Source organism: Pelophylax lessonae, assembly GCF_965119305.1.
Source record: "Pelophylax lessonae genome assembly, chromosome: 8".
NCBI lineage: Eukaryota > Metazoa > Chordata > Amphibia > Anura > Ranidae > Pelophylax > Pelophylax lessonae.
The window spans coordinates 27,315,020-27,331,586 of NC_138775.1; the positions used below are offsets into that span (position 1 = coordinate 27,315,020).

A 16,567-nucleotide genomic window follows, 5' to 3' on the forward strand; every position below is an offset into this window, starting at 1 on the left:
GCTGTGTGCCATCTGCTAATCTCAGCCCATAACAAGTTGTATCAATGTCTTCATTTATTGACTGGCCCGCTCCCCATAGCCCCAGAGATGTCTGTACAGTGTGTGATGTTGAGTCACCTTCTCAAACATCCCGACATGTGTAACACCAGAATGCCGGACGGAGGCTACAAATTCCAGGCAGAATCCAAAACTTCCCATCCCTGGGGTCCAAATTTTGGATTCCCTCATTCCCCCAGACTTGGAGAACTTAAAGCTGAACTCCAGGCAGATACAAAAGACACAAGTAATTCCTTCTCTGTATGCACTAATATATCCTTAAATTATATGAGCTGAACTCCAGGCAGATACAAAAGACGTGAGTAATTTCAGCCCTGTATTCATTGATATATCCTAAAATGTTATGAATTGTTAAGTTCAAGCAGAAGGAAGCACCTGATTTTTAATTGGTAACAGTCTATGAAACCTAATGTACAGCAGAGTTTAGACTGGGAGAGAGAGAAACAGCACAAGGAACCAGTCAGCTGTACTGTAGTGCTTGTGTGCTAACATGGAGCATGCTGATAGGAGGAGAGATCAGAGTGATAATGAAGAAATGAGTTCATCAGTCTGCTGCTTTCCTTTCACTGTCCAGTCACAGGCTGAAGGAGGGAGAAGACCTGTAAGTATTACCAAACTGCAGCAGAGAAATATTAGGATGGACAAAATTTACAGGTAAAGCAGCCCAGTGGTTAGTAGTTAACTGCAGACAACAAGTAAAATTCCAAGAGTGAGCTTCCAACATTTTTCAAGCTATTGCAGCAACCCCACTCCCCTCCCCAAAAAAATATTTGGTCCCTGCATAGGCGCCCTCACTTTTTTTAATACTAGAGTGCCTGCATGACTGCCCCCCATTGCAGTTGAGGAGGAGCCAAGAGTGCCAGAAGAGGAGGATCAGCGCTGCTCTGTGCATTGCCATTGCACAGAGAAAGTGAATATAACAGCCTATTATAAAAATTATTAATAATAATAATAATAATACGGTTTAGAATCACTTTAAGCAGAAAAACAGAGTTGTATTAATAACCTACCCAGTCTTTGGTGATTTAGCTAAATTAAAATCTGTTAGCATGCTGTTCGTAGAGACATAGGTGCAACAACTATTCTCATATATTAAACTGCAATCTTTAGTTTTACCACTAGGTGGTGATGTTGTGTTTGATGCTTGGATAATGTAATGTTCTTCCTATTTGAATTACATGATGTCATTTTCTGTCTCTGTGTTCCTGTCATTTCCAATAAACTAAGCGGGGTTCAGCCATGTGCCCAGCACCATCTTGATTGGTAAAGTCAAATCTGCCGCAGCTTTTCAGAAAAAGCAACCTAGCTGCTATGGTAAATATTTGAAGCCATGGCATTTCTGTAAAAGAGCATCAACCATTTCTTCCAGAAGAGTCCATCTCCTGGGTCCAGTGCTCCCTGGTTGCTCCTACTGACCTCCACCTATAGAGATAATAATGACTTGGAGGCCAGCAGGAGGAACCCATGAAAGCTACAGGGAGTCCAGGGGATTGACATTTCTGTAAGTGTCAGTTTACCTGTGCAGATTTCTTGTGAACAGGGTGATTTTTAGAGGTGCAGGACGAAACGCATACGGGAAGGAACCTCGTGAAGTCACCCGCAGCCATCTCTTCTGGATTTTATTTATAGAGAGCTCTTTACTTTGCACTTGGTTGAAATGCCAGATTTGTAAGTCTTTTATCTTTTACTGCAATAAATGTACTTTTAGCAGAGAGCACTATATTTCTTTCATTTGTCTTTGCATACCAGATTATCTATCCATGGAGATATCTTCCATGCTGGTTACTAGGAGGTTATTTCTGGGTATGCCTGTATGAGAGTTACATCTGATTCACAAGTGACCACACGCTTCTGGATGGTATAGCTGGATTAGGATACAGAGGCGTAACTAGAACCTTCAGGGCTCGGTGCAAGAAACCATGAAGGGTCCCACGGACCCTTGGCCGGGGCCCTTCCTTTCAAGCCTGGGGCTCTTCCCACTGATTCTGGGGCCCTTTACTCTCATTGCGGGGCCCTTTATTACTGTCCTGCAAAAAGTTCTGCAGTGGGCCCCCTTCCTGCCATCCTGGGGCTTCCCCACGGTGGTGGAATGCCACCACCGTGGGGAGCGGTTACGACTAAGCGGACGTTTATCCGTGAAACGCGTCAACTACTATGCGTTCATCTCTTGTCTCTGACTGGACTATGGATACACTTTGAATTGATTTTATCTTTTGGATACGAATAAAACAGATTTTATATTTTTCACCTTCAAGTTGGAGTGCGGCTATTTCTCTCTATACATTACAGTTGCCTGGACTGCGGATCCTTGCTGCACCTTATTTTGATGGTTGGGATTACCTTATCACTGGAGCGGTTCTTTTGCCCTTTCTGCTGATCTGTGACGGTGGAAGTGTGCAAGTGTGACCTTTGCGATCCTGGAAGCTCCCCCACTGGTGTCAGTAGTTTTTATTTTTTGGTATTATTTTTTATCATTTTATGTTATTTTTTTACAATGTCACTGACTATGACTCTGTCCATTCAGAAAAGGAAGGAGCTGGTGAATTACATATTTACCGACCCCTTTCTGGTTCTCTGTTGTGATACATCCCCTGCAGCAGCTGGCAGGAGAGGGGAGGGAGCACAGTGGGGGGGGGGGGGACTTAGCACAGTAGGGTGGTAGCCAGGGGAGCACACAGGGGCCCAGAGACAGCAGAACACAAGTGAACTGAATAGGAGGGGTGGCGGGGCAGCATACAGAGGAACCAATCTCCTCCATTTTCCACCTGCAGCTACAGGAGGAAAAAGGAGGACAGTGATTTCTCTACATGATGCCCCCGCCGGTGCCGCCCCTCCTATCCAGGTGTACAGGGGAGCCGCACAGGCCCCCTGGAGCATGGGGCCCGGTTGCAATTGCAACCCCTGCAACCCCTGCGGCTGTAAGTGTATGTGGTAGAGGCTACACATGGACTGATCCACGAAGTGGCTTTTTTTAATGCACATCTCTTGCACCTTTCGGAGTCTGTGTGCCCTGTATCTGTGGACTTTTTTCCTACAAATATACCGCTGCACTATTGTATTTTACAGTAAACCCCCCGCTCCATCGCGGTTCAGTTTTTGCGGTCCCGGTATATTGCGTTTTTTTTTGTAATGTTATTTTACTATATAAATCGTTGAAAATTAAATATTTTTGTGTTTTCCATAGCTCTTGCTATGTCTCTCAGTATCTTTTATGTGTTTAAATGAGTTTCTATTGTTTTAAAAGTGTGTTTAACCACTTCCCGCCCGCCCTATTACAAATTGACGGCGGGAATGTGGTTGTGTTATCCTGACCGGATGTCATATGACGGCGGCAGGATAACACAGCTCTGGGCGCCCCCCGGGGGCGCGCAGAGCGGCGATCGGTGATGCGAGGTGTCAGTCTGACACCCTGCATCTCCGATTTCGGTAAAGAGCCTCTGACGGAGGCTCTTTACCATGTGATCAGCCGTGTCCAATCACGGCTGGTCACATAGTAAATAGGAACAGCCGTTGATCGGCTTTCCTTAGTTCGTGCCTGACAGGCACGAGCAAAGGAGCGCCGATCGGCGGCTCCCCTGACGGGGGGGGGGGGGGTCGGCACTGGTAATCAGATCATTGATTACCAGTGCAGACCCTCGGGGGGGGGGGATGCCACTAGATCCACCAGGGATGCCCACTATGACCCCAGGGATGCCCACTATGACCCCAGGGATGCCCACTATGACCCCAGGGATGCCCACAATGGCCACCAGGGATGGCAATCAGGGCTCAGGGAGCCCCCCATTGCCCTCCCCATCAGTGATGCCCACCAGTGTCCTCCCTATCAGTGCTGCCCACAAGTGCCCATCATTGCTATCCTTTAGTGTCGCCCACCAGTTCCCATTATTGCCCACCAGTGCTGCCTATCAGTGCCCATCAGTGCTGCCCGTCAGTGCCACCCATCAGTGCCCACCAGTGCCGCCTATCAGTACCCATTAGTGCCCGTCAGTGCCACCTATCAGTGCCCATCAGTGCCACCTATCAGTGTCCATCAATGCCGCCTATCAGTGCCCAGCAGTGCCGCCTATCAGTGCCCACCAATGCTGCATATCTGTGCTACCTATCAGTGCCGCATATCAGTGCCTATCAGTGCCGCATATCAGTGCCGCCTATTAGTGCCACCCCATCAGTGCCACCCCATCAGTGCCACCCCATCAGTGCCTCCTCATCAGTACCTGTCACTGCAGTCTCATCAGTGCTCATCAGTGCAGGAAAAAACTTATTTATTTACAAAATTGTATAACATAAACAAAAAAACTTTATTTTTTTTTCAAACTTTTCGGTCTTTTTTTATTTGTTTAGCAAAAATTAAAAATCGCACAGGTGATCAAATACCACCAAAAGAAAGCTCTATTTGTGGGGGGAAAATGACATAAATTTGGTGTAGGTACAGTGTTGCATGACCGCGCAATTGTCATTCAAATTGCAACAGCGCTAAAAGGGGAAAATTGGCCTGGGCAGGAAGGGAGGGAAGTGCCCAGTATTAAAGTGGTTAAAGACCTTAAAATGCTTTTACACGTACAGTGACAGTAAAAAAAACATGCCTACAATGCATTTTAATGGGGTTTTTCTATTTTGCGGATTTTCACTTTTCGCGGCTGGGTCCGGAACATAACCCCCGCAATGGAGGGGGGTTTACTGTATATGTATGTTGTGATATGTCAGGAATTCAGTAATGCAGACTTGTAAAGTTCCTGAGAAATGCACTTTTTTTACACCTGCGCTGCATCCTGACGATGTGGAAAACACGACCTGCAACAGCCTGCCAGATCATTCTGCGCAACCAAAAGCAGAGGCGTCCTTTATCTCCAGCTGCTGCTTCTATCACATCCTTTTTTTCCTTTCTTGGTTGGAAATAAATCTTTCCTTGAGTAAAGACAGAAGGAGTGTCCTGTGCAGAACTGGCGGAAAAGTTAGGGGGGGGGGGGATTCCAAGTTAGGCATTAACTCCAGAGAATCTCTTTACCTGGCTGGCAAGATTCCACAGCTGTGATTTAAATATATTTTATTCCATTGGCTGCGGGAAAAGAGGGGAAGGGCTACAGGATTAATTACAGTGCACTAACTTTTTCGTGTGGCTTTAGGGTACATCCTAAGAAAAAAAAATTCTGGGAGAGACAACGACAGAGAGAAGCCAAAAAAAAGAAAGGCACAGGGAAGGGAAGATTTTGCAAAGTTAATTTATTGAACTTTCATTACTACTTTATAACCTATTTATTTTTTAAGACTTTTTTTTTTTTAAAGAATCTGCAAATCTTTCCTACGTCCAAAAATTGCTCTCCTAGGGACAAGAATTACAGAGAAAGGAACCTAAACTTGTCAGGACAGGAGTGTCTGCAGATCCTCGGCTCCGTGCAGAAGAAAAGAGGAGATCTGGCTTTTGGATTATGCGTGTACAGCAAAGGTAACTTTAATTTTTTATTTATATTAATTATTTTTATTCTTTAGATAGGAAACAATTTGATCAGATCCCTTGTTGTTCGCATTTTGCAGAAAATGATTTAGGTAGAGGCTTTTTGGTTTACATAACAATCTATGCTGTGGGTAGGGCAGCCAATGATAAGTCACATTGTATCAGCTAAAGGCAGCCAAAGCAATGCAATATGTATGTATGTGAGTTAGGGACCTTAGATTGTAAGCTCCTTGAGGGCAGGGACTGATGTGAGTGTGCAATGTATATGTAAAGCGCTGCGTAAATTGACAGCACTATATAAGTACCTGAAATAATAATAATAATGCAATGAATTTGGATTGGTTATCTTTGCTCATAGCAAAGGAGAGCATTGCCAACCTCCTTTTGCAAACTGCGTGTCTATTATATTGGTCCAATGGCTTCAATACTACCTGGAATAAGGTTCCAGCTCAGAAAAGTCAGAAGCCCTTAGCAATGAATAAGCACATGGTGTGAAACGCGTTTGCTGCTATCCTGTTTGTCTTGCACATGTCGATGTTGGACTTTTTGATTTGAAGAAATAAAAATCAAGTTTCTACTTTCCTGAGACTGGAAGTGCCACTTTCTTTCTACATGCATATGGACTTCTTAGGTTGCGGACCTTGGTGAGCACCCAGTCTTGCAGGACTACTACAGTTTACTTGGGAATCCTACTGGCCCAGCTGTCAGCACTTTGAGCGGTGATTTGTTTCTTTGCTTCTTTAGAAGCCCTTAGGCGCCATTCACATTTGTGCGACTTGTCATGCAACTTTGGACATCAAAGTTGCATGACAAGTCGTACCCCATTGTTTCCAATGATAACCATTAATATATTTACAACTTAAAGTTGCACAGACTTTAAAGTAGTTATTGCACTCCTTTGGTCTGACTTTCATGCAACATGAGGGCTATAGACTTCAATGTTAACCCTCAAAAGTTGCATGAAAGTCGTACCTGAATGTTATGCAATGCAACATTTGTCCAATTATCACTGGTCAAAGCCAAAGTCCTATCCAAGTTGCACCGATCCAAAGCTGCATCAAAGTCACACCAAAGCTGTGCTCCAAAGTCAAACTTCGGAGTCGTACAAGTGTTAATGGAGCCTTAACAGCATTCTTGTTTTAGGTCAATGACTCAATGTAATGAAGCCAGAGAGTCAGAATGATGGCCAGGCAACTAGCATTTTCAGAATTAGCCATTGTGCAAATGTTTTTGGAGTGTGTTCATTCATTGCCAGTGGGTGCAAAATGCAAATGTGCACACCAAACAACACATGGGGCCCCTCGATGCAACAAGGACACCTACACTGGGGTTTTGCAGAGATGTGCGACTTCCAGGACTTTTCCATTTTCCATTGGATGTATACAGCTGAGACGAGCTCTGTCCTTGTCTGCACTACAAGAAGTTACTACATAAGAGGACCGGGTGGAGTCTTGAGGGGCACCTCTCAATTTAGTTTTGGTCACATACCCTGGGTGGAAGCGTATTGCAAAAAATGGATCATGTACATTTTTGGTGCATTGAGGATCCATAGGAAATAGATGGGTGCAGGTACCTAACTGATGCAGCGTGCATGTATCGATGTAATTGGGCTTTGAAAGAAAGGCTGTTCAGTCTAAGGGTCCTTTCACACATGCACATGCACGCTGCATCAGTTAGGTACCTGCACCCATCTATTTCCTATGGATCCTCAATGCACCAAAAATGTACATGATCCATTTTTTGCAATACGCTTCCAACCTGTCAGTTTTTCAGGCTTACCGGATTGGATGCTCCATGCATCCTCATGGGGCAGCAGATGTCAGCGGAGACATCTCTGCTGACACCCGCTGCTATCCGATCCGATCCTGTCCGTGGACTCTGGACAGATGGAAACCCTATTTTCCATCCGTCTGGCAGATCGGATTGGATGGGATCGGATGAGAACGGACAGGCAGTCTGTTCTCATCTGATCTCCCCATAGGAGACAGCGGGGATCTGACAGCTCCGTCCCCACACACAGAGCGGAGACTGAGCTGTCATCCCCCCGCTGAGCAGAGAACGGACCTCGTCGGACAGCGCACCGTGTGAAAGGACCCTTAGGCTGTCATTTGAGCATCATTTGCCATTATTCCGCTATTTCCTATAATGAGCAGCTTGGGCAGTATGGGGCGCTTACTTTTGCACAGTGGAGGGTGTGTATCACAGCCAGGCTTGCTGCATAGTAGATCTTCGGCATTCTTCCTACCTGTCCTTCTAATGGAGATATCGCCTTGTCTTTTGCTAGACCTTTGATCCCTATTGTTGTCTTCAAGCTACAGCCTGCAGCATCTGCTCATTACTTCCTCTTGCTTGCATATATATATAAAGATGAGTCCTCGGTAGAGCCAAGCATTGGGGTTTACAATGGGGGCAGGTGGTACTCATATTGACAGGTAGTCAGATTTCACCTATTTGTTTATGGCTGCCTGTAGTAGCAGAGTGATGTGCAGGGTAGCAGTACGAAAGCAGGCACACCTTAGCCAGCTGCCTTTAGTGCCATCAGGATATGTTGGCCATCAATCCTTACCACAGGTCCCCTATGTACTGTGCATTCAGTTGTGATTTTAATAACATCCACTCTTCAAGCCCTAAAGAAGGGGGAGTCTTCCCTCCCCAAGGATGTTGGCTTTGTTTAATGCTCTTAACCATTTAATGTTTCAAGAAGTCCTTCAAGTGAGATGAACTTTTGTACCAGGCGCTCCAAGAATATACAAATCCAAGACAAGCATATAATCAGGAAAGATGTTTCACTTGATTTAACTTGAATCCAGGATGGATCTAAGCCTGTGCCATTTAGGTAAATTGGTGCCGGTTTGCTGTTTCTGGAATGATAATTTTGCACCAATGGCAGAGGCATCAAAGGGTTCCCGTGCCACACCAAGTTTTGGGTCTCCCCTGGCCAAGTACATTTATTCATTCATTGATTGACAAATAGACCATTTCCAGGTCTACATGACAGCCGGATGGGGTCCTATCACCCATCTGATCTAGTAGAAATGGGCCCCTATGTCCCAGATGGCCCATGTGTAGCTACATAGTCTGTACAAACGATATGTCCACCACTGGACATTCCTGCAGTAGGTACATTTTATCTCTTTGGAAAGTGTTACAAACACTTACCAGGCATTGGATTTCCTCAACTCAGTGGAAGTCCATAAAACTATATGGCTGGTCATTCGTGGGCCACATATTCAAAAAATACTATGAAGGCTCGATTTCTTTACACTATTGGAAAATATGTAAGTTAATGAGCAAGATTACTTTATATTTTAAGAACATTTAATTAGACATGTACAATTAAAGTGTAGTTAGTTGTTGCTTCTGATCTTTTAAAGGGTTGAAGGTATATTTTAGGTCGTAATTGCCCTATTCTTTAACATTGAATGGGCAAAGTAACAGGTTCCTGGTAACAGTTGGGCCCATCTATGTGGATTATCCTGACAACTAGTTGCTGGAGGGTAAAACTGTGGCAGCAGTCACAATTTGTAGCTGTGGGAAGGTGTGAGAAGGTGTAATATCGCTTCCACCTCAATTTCCAGCTCAGACTGTCAGGCTGTTGATGCCTCTATATAACATGAATCATTGGAGGAAAAGTCAGCAAACATCAAATAACGGTCTACCTTTATTATCATTACATGAATAACAGCTGTAAAGCAGTCAACATGTTTCAGCAGTTGATTAAGGCCATGATTAAGGCTTGACGGCCGAAACACGTTGGCTGTTTTACAGCTGTTATTCGCATTCTTTCAATAAAAGAAGACTATTTTATGTTATCCAAAATGCTGACTTTTCCTCCAGTGCTTCATCATTTTTAACTGTGGCCTGCTGGACTAGGGGTCAAACATTGAAGCCCATCACTGAGCTTCCCTCATTTAGATCCACAGATCCTGTATTTCTGGTGTTCTTCTATAGGTGTAACTTTGGAAAAAACCAAAGTGTTGGTACACTATGGCCAAAGGTTTGTGGATACCTGACTGTCACTTCCATATGGGCTTACTATTACTACTCACTACATCCAAATTCAAATGTATGGGTATTTTTATGAAAGAACCTTCCTTTGGGGCTATAATTGTGTGCACTGTTCTTGGAGATCTTTCCTACAACATTTTGGAGTTTGTCCATGGAAATGTGTGCCCATTGAACCAAAGGAGCCTACCTGAAGTCAGGTAACGATTTTGGGAGACAGGACCTGGCTCATTAACACTGTCCCCATGCATCTGAAAGGTGTTAAATAGGGTTGAGGTCGGGGCTCTGTACAAAACACTTGAGTTCCTCCACACCAAACTGGCCAAACCATATCTTTATGAAGCTGGCTTTGTACACTGGGGGCACAGTCATGCTGGAACAGAACAGGGCCTTCCCAAAACTTTTACTACAAGGTTGAAAGTGCCCAATTACCTAAAATGTCTTTCTATGCTGTAATAACAGTAACGTTCATTGGAACACCAGGAACACCTAAACACAACGGTATGGAGGTATATATATAGTATATATATATAGTATATATATAGTAGGTGAGGTTGAATAAAGACAATAGTCCATCCAGTTCAACCTGTGTAGGTGTGTGTGACTGTAATCATCTAACATAGCCCTTTATCTCCTGATCCTTGAGATGTAAGTCTAAGAGTCTTTTGAAAGTCACCATACTACCCGCAGAAACCACCTCTTGTGGTAGACAATTCCACAATCTTGTAGCCCTAACAGTAAAGAACCCCCCACGTTGCCTGAGGTTAAAACGCTTCTCCTCTAATCGCATTGTATGTCCTCGAGTCCTCATGCAATTCCTTCGAATGAACAGCTTTTTTTCTAAGGTGAGATCCCCATTAAGATATTTATAAATTGCTATCATGTCCCCTCTCAGACGTCTCTTCTCCAGGGAAAATAAATCGAGCGATTGCAGCCGCTCTTCATAGGTAAGGTCCTCCAATCCCCTAATTAGTTTAGTTGCCCTTCTCTGGACTCTCTCCAGCTCCAACACATCCCTCCTGAGGACTGGCGACCAGAACTGGACAGAATACTCCAGATGCGGTCGGACCAGAGTTTTATAAAGTGGAAGGATTATAGTCTTATCTCTGGAATACATCCCTTTCTTTATGCATGCTAATATTCTGTTGGCTTTGGAAGCTGCCGCTTGGCATTGCATGCTGTTGCCTAATCTATCATCAACCAAGACTCCCAGATCCTTCTCCATTTTTGATTCCCCCAAGGGTTCCCCTCCTAACGTGTATTGTGTTTTTATGTTTTTGGTCCCCAAGTGCAAAACCTTACACTTCTCCACATTAAACCTCATTTGCCATGTCGTTGCCCACTCCGTAATTTTGTCCAGGTCATTCTGTAGGATATCTGCTTCATGCTGTGCAGTTATTGCCCTGGCCAATTTTGTGTCATCTGCAAAAATTGATAACGAACTACTGATCCCGTCCTCAATGCTGTTTATGAATAAATTGAACAAGGTTGGTCCCAGGACTGAGCCCTGGGGCACCCCGCTTACTACCTCAGCCCAGTCTGAGTATGCGCTGTTTATTACCACCCTTTGGACACGGCCTTTTAGCCAGTTCCGTATCCAAGAGCAAACCAGTGTCCACAAACTCAGCCATGTAGTTTATATTATGCATTTGGCACAATCTGCTATTGCATACTGCACAGAATAGAGTGACTTTGATACTCTATGAAATACTGATTCCATATTCATGGTCAGGTATTTGGCATGGTTTACCGTATTGACAGACAGATTCCTGCTTGTGCTGAATAGGAAATTCCTGACAGTGACAGATGGCCAAACAGATCTTTGTTACAGCCTGTCTTAAAGGTAGATATAATAATCCATTAAAGGGTCACTCCTTCCTGAACTTATATTTTAGCTTTTGGTAGATGCTGGAGTTACAGCACCTGATAGTTTCTATCTCTTTGGCATTCTAGAGGTGAGATCTTTGTGTTCCTGGTCTGTACACCCACTGTGCCCATTACAAGGGGTTCCTGCCCTCCCTTGCCCATTACAAGGGGTTCCCACCATCCCTGTTTATTTATTTATAGTATGTGCAATGGAACAGGAGGAGCGTGGATACACAAAGGTGGGCAGAAACATTCAAATCACCCAGGTGGACAGGAACAGAGTATGGAGATCTCGATATCGGGGCAAAGACATAGAAGAAGTCAAGAGCTGATTCAGTCCACAAGGCTCCAAATATCACTTTTGAGGTTTGGCTGACCTGTAGCATTCAGAGATAAGGGAACTACAAGTCTCAGCACTCTGCCTTTGCCATATCTTTCAGGGATTCCTGGAGGTTGCAGGTTCCCAGGGTCTATTTTATGGCCCTTTCATATTTGCTCATAATTTAGGGCGGCTTAGCTCCAGGTGTTCTACATTGAGCGGTTGGGATTCATACTGTACATTGCACAGACTTGAAAGAAACGGCAGCTGCGATCACTGACGTATCAGATGTTGGAGCTTGAATGAAGCGAGACATATGCCGCCCAGAAGGCCAGGGTGATAAACAATTTACAGTAGAGAACTCACAAAAATAACATTTTGCAGATATCTTTCAGCAGCATTCACATTTAACCCTTAATATCTTCTACAGCAGCCTTTATCAACCTTCTTAATACAGAGGAACCTACAAAATAACTTTATGGTCCCTGGGAACCCTGCTAATAAGTACTATATCTACAGCTTATGGCAGATTATTGAGATGGTCATTGGGAAGAATGCTTCTTACATTGGTGGTCAGTGGGAAGAATGCACTTATGTTGGTGGTCAGTAGGAAGAATGTCCCTTACATTGTTGGTCAGTGAGAAGAATGTCCTTTATATTGGTTGTCAGTGGGAAGAATGCTCCTTACATTGGTGGTAAGAGGTAAGAATGCTACTTATATTGGTGGTCAGTGGGAAGAATGCTTCTTACGTTGGAGGTCAGTGGGAAGAATGCTCCTTACATTGGTGGCCGGTGGGAATAATATTCCTTACACTTGTAGTCATGGGGGATAATATCCCTTTCATTGGTGGTCAGTGGGGAAGAATGCTCTTTACATTGGAGGCTAGTGGGAAAATTTCCATGATATTAGTTGTTAATGGGAGGAATACCTCTTAGATTGGTGGTCATGGAAAAGAATGCTCCTAACATTGGTGGTCAGTGGGAAAAATGCTCCTTACAATGGTGCTCAGTGAGAAGAATGCTCTTTAAATTGGAGGTCAGGGAAGAATGCTCTTTACATTGGAGGTCAGTGGGAAGAATGCTCCTTACATTGGAGGTCAGTGGGCAGAATGCTCCTTACATTAGTGATCAGTAGGAAAAATGCTCCTTTCATTGGTGATCAGTAAGAAGAATGCTCCTTACATAGGTGGTCAATGGAAAGAATGCTCCTAACGTTGGTGGTCAGTGGGAAAAATGCTCCTTACATTGGTGGTCAGTGGGAAAAATGCTCCTTACATTGGTGGTCAGTGGGAAGAATGTCCCTTACATTGGTGGTCAGAGGGAAGAATGCTTCTTACATTGGAGGTCAGTGAGATAAAAAGTTTCTTACATTGGTCTTCAGTGCAAAGAATGACCTTACATTGGTGGCAAGTGGAAAGAATGGCCCTTAAATTGGTGTTCAGTGGGAAGAATGCTCCTTACGATGGTGCTCAGTGGGAAAAATGCTTCTTACATTCGAGGTCAGTGGGAAAAAGCTCCCTACATTGGTGGCAAGTGGGAAGAATGCTCCTTACGATGGTGGTCAGTGGGAAAAATGCTTCTTACATTCGAGGTCAGTGGGAAAAAAGCTCCCTACATTGGTGGCAAGTGGAAAGAATGTCCCTTAAATTGGTGTTCAGTGGGAAGAATGCTCCTTACATTGGTGGTCAGGAGGAACAATGCCCCTTATATTGGTGGTCAGTGGGAAGGCTCCTTAATGTTAGTTTTATGATACTAATTAGAAATTTGAATATACGTAACTGCTTACTACTGATATGAATACATTAGCCTTTTGTTTGTCAGGACACATTGTTTCAGATCCACAGTATGGCAAAGATGACAATGGTCAGAAAGGGTGATGAGTTAAAAAAAACACTTTGAACATGTTGCTGGAAAATGAAACATTAGCCACTAGAGCAATGCCTTAAATTATACTGGGACTCTGATGACCAGATGTTGGATGTGAGTTATTGAAAGTGACCACCATCATGCCCAACATACCCTTTGCTGAGTGAAAGCTTGAGCTCTCTAGTCACGAAGGAGTTTTGAACTTTGCTGGTTGCAGAGACAAAGGTCTGAATCAGCAGGAGGGTGTGTGCTAGACCCCTGCAGAGAAACCACTGCTTTCATCTGGGAGAGCAGGTATCTTTCTCTGCAGCATACTGGAAGGAGACAGGCTTTTGTACTCAGGCTGATGCTGCTTTCTAAAAAAAAAAAAAAAAAAAAACAACTGTAAGACTGTATGCATCTTTTGTTTTGATGTACAGTACCTGGCTTGAATCCCAGTTTAGCACAGATTGAGTTAATGCATCTGGAATGTAGCATCCATGACCCCCTGGAGGGCAGACCTCATGGGAGGGGCCAGGATGCATGATGTCATCTATATATTGTCTGGAGTACAGAAGGTGATGTCTTGTTTCAGCCTTGATCTTGAGGCATCAAAAGAAAAACATAATTATTAGTTTTGTGGTACCACCACCCACCTCTGTTGCTACAATTTGTGTTACCTAGAATATACACTATATTACCGAAAGTATTGGGACGCCTGCCTTTACACGCACATTAACTTTAAAGTCATCCCGGTCTGAGTCCCTTAGGGTTCAATATTGAGTTGGCCCACTCTTTGCAGCTATAACAGCTTCAACTCTTCTGGGAAGGCTGTCCACAAGGTTTAGGAGTGTGTCTACGGGAATGTTTGACCATTCTTCCAGAAGAGCATTTGTGAGGTCAGACATTGATGGTGGACAAGAAGGCCTGGCTCGTAGTCTCGCAGGCTAGTCAAGATCCTACACCTCAAACTCGCTCATCCATGTCTTTATGGACCTTGCTTTGTGCACTGGTCCTAATCATTTGGTGGAGGGGGGATTATGGTGTGGGGTTGTTTTTCAGGGGTTGGGCTCGGCCCCTTAGTTCCAGTGAAGGGAACATAAAAGAAAAGAAAAAGGATGCGCAAACACCTAGTGCTTTACCCGTGGTCACTGTTTCTAAAATTTTAATAAAATGCCAAATGAATACTCACAGATATGGAGATATTTAAAATCGTGTTACTTGAATCCATCACACATGAACTGGAACATGTCCTTGAAGATAGGACCGCTTAGTGAAGAAAACTCTTAGGGTGTCAGCATACCAAGACATTGTGGACAATTTCATGCTCCCAACTTTGTGGGAACAGTTTGGGGATGGCCCCTTCCTGTTCCAACATGACTGCGCACCAGTGCACAAAGCAAGGTCCATAAAGACATGGATGAGCGAGTTTGGGGTGGAGGAACTTGACTGGCCTGCACAGAGTCCTGACCTCAACCCGATAGAACACCTTTGGGATGAATTAGAGTGGAGACTGCGAGCCAGGTCTTCACTCCAACAACAGAGTCTGACCTCACAAATGCGCTTCTGGAAGGATGGTCAAACCTTCCCATAAACACGTTCCTAAACCTTGTGGTCAGCCTTCCCAGAAGAGTTGAAGCTGTCATAGCTGCAAAGGGTGGGCCAACTCAATATTGAACCCTATGGACTAAGACTGGGATGCCATTAAAGTTCATGAGTGTGTAAAGCCAGGCGTCCCAATACGTTTGGTAATGTAGAATATACACATACAGTATATATATATATATATATATATATCTACAGTACCTGTTGGTAAGTCCCTTTGAAGAGACGTTCCTCCAGACCACTTTGCAAGTGGCTGAAGGGAGGCCTGGAACAGTGTCCTTTGCTCTGATCAACTGGGCCAACTCAATATTGAACCCTACGGACTAAGACTGGGATGCCATTAAAGTTCATGTGTGTGTGTAAAGGCAGGCGTCCCAATACTTTTGGTAATATAGTGTATATTTATAAAAAAATGTTCTACATTAGAAGGCTTCCAGCTGTTTTTAGTTATTGCTTTTGGGGAAGCAATGCAAGCTGATTTCATAATAGATATCAAGTTTATACTCTACTTGGCGGATATGTTAACTTCCTTAGAGTTACAGAAAAGTATTAAATAACTTTTAGCGGATTAATAAAGTGTAATTCCATAGGACACATTTATTGTTTGCTTTCTATCAGGAGCCACAAGGTGGAGCACTTGAATGTTTAGCTGTGTTAACTTTAATATCAATTTTCTTTCAGGGGCTGCCCCACAAATACGGGGATGGGGGGGGGGGGCATTGCATTCATATTCCATTTTGCAAAAAACTGCATTAGACTGCTGGAGACGGGGCATGTAGTAATGGGGCTTCGGGGACATACCGGCTGTTGATGTGTCCATTCTTGCCAAAGAGAAATGTTAAAGCCCACCTTCAGACATGTCCCTTTTGACAAAGATTACTATAGATATTATAAAACGTTAGATCCTTATCACCATTTGTGGTTGAGTCAGGGATATTGTATGACTGTATGTCTTCTGCCATGCCAGCCCACTCTGGGGAAGAGTAATTGGCCAGATGGATCTTCCCAGCTGTTCTGTTTCAAATGCTGATTTATGCATCGACATACCTTCTTAGACCCAGTCTGCACAGACAGTATGGTCACCTGCTGACTATTCAGCATCCACAGGCAGCTTAACTCCTCAATAGCATAAAGAAGTTTAATCCAATGCTTTTTTACTTCAGACAAATGCAGTACAGAGGAAGTTTTTCTCGTCTTTTGAAATGTAGGGAGACAATGATTTCCCTAAGCCACATCTCTGCAAAGAGCTAACACCGACTTAGGGAACATGGAATAAACAGGGAAGAAATAGCTAGGACCGAACTAACTAGCACTAAACAAGAGGGGAGGGCAGGGGATGATACCAAACTACAAAGTAAACAAGTTCTAGTGACCCTACATTACCACTTTTGTTTGGCATCACTTTAAAAGACAGAGCT

General features: G+C 44.0%; 1 protein-coding gene across 1 annotated transcript in view; it reads left to right on the top strand.

The window, feature by feature from the left end:
* Positions 1-5,220: 5,220 nt before the first annotated feature.
* The window catches only part of COL7A1 (collagen type VII alpha 1 chain), a 360,938-nt gene continuing 349,591 nt past the window's right edge, over positions 5,221-16,567 (top strand). The window contains exon 1 of the mRNA XM_082266262.1: positions 5,221-5,500. The gene's annotated coding sequence lies outside the window, so the exon portion shown is untranslated. The remainder of the gene's footprint in view (positions 5,501-16,567) is intronic.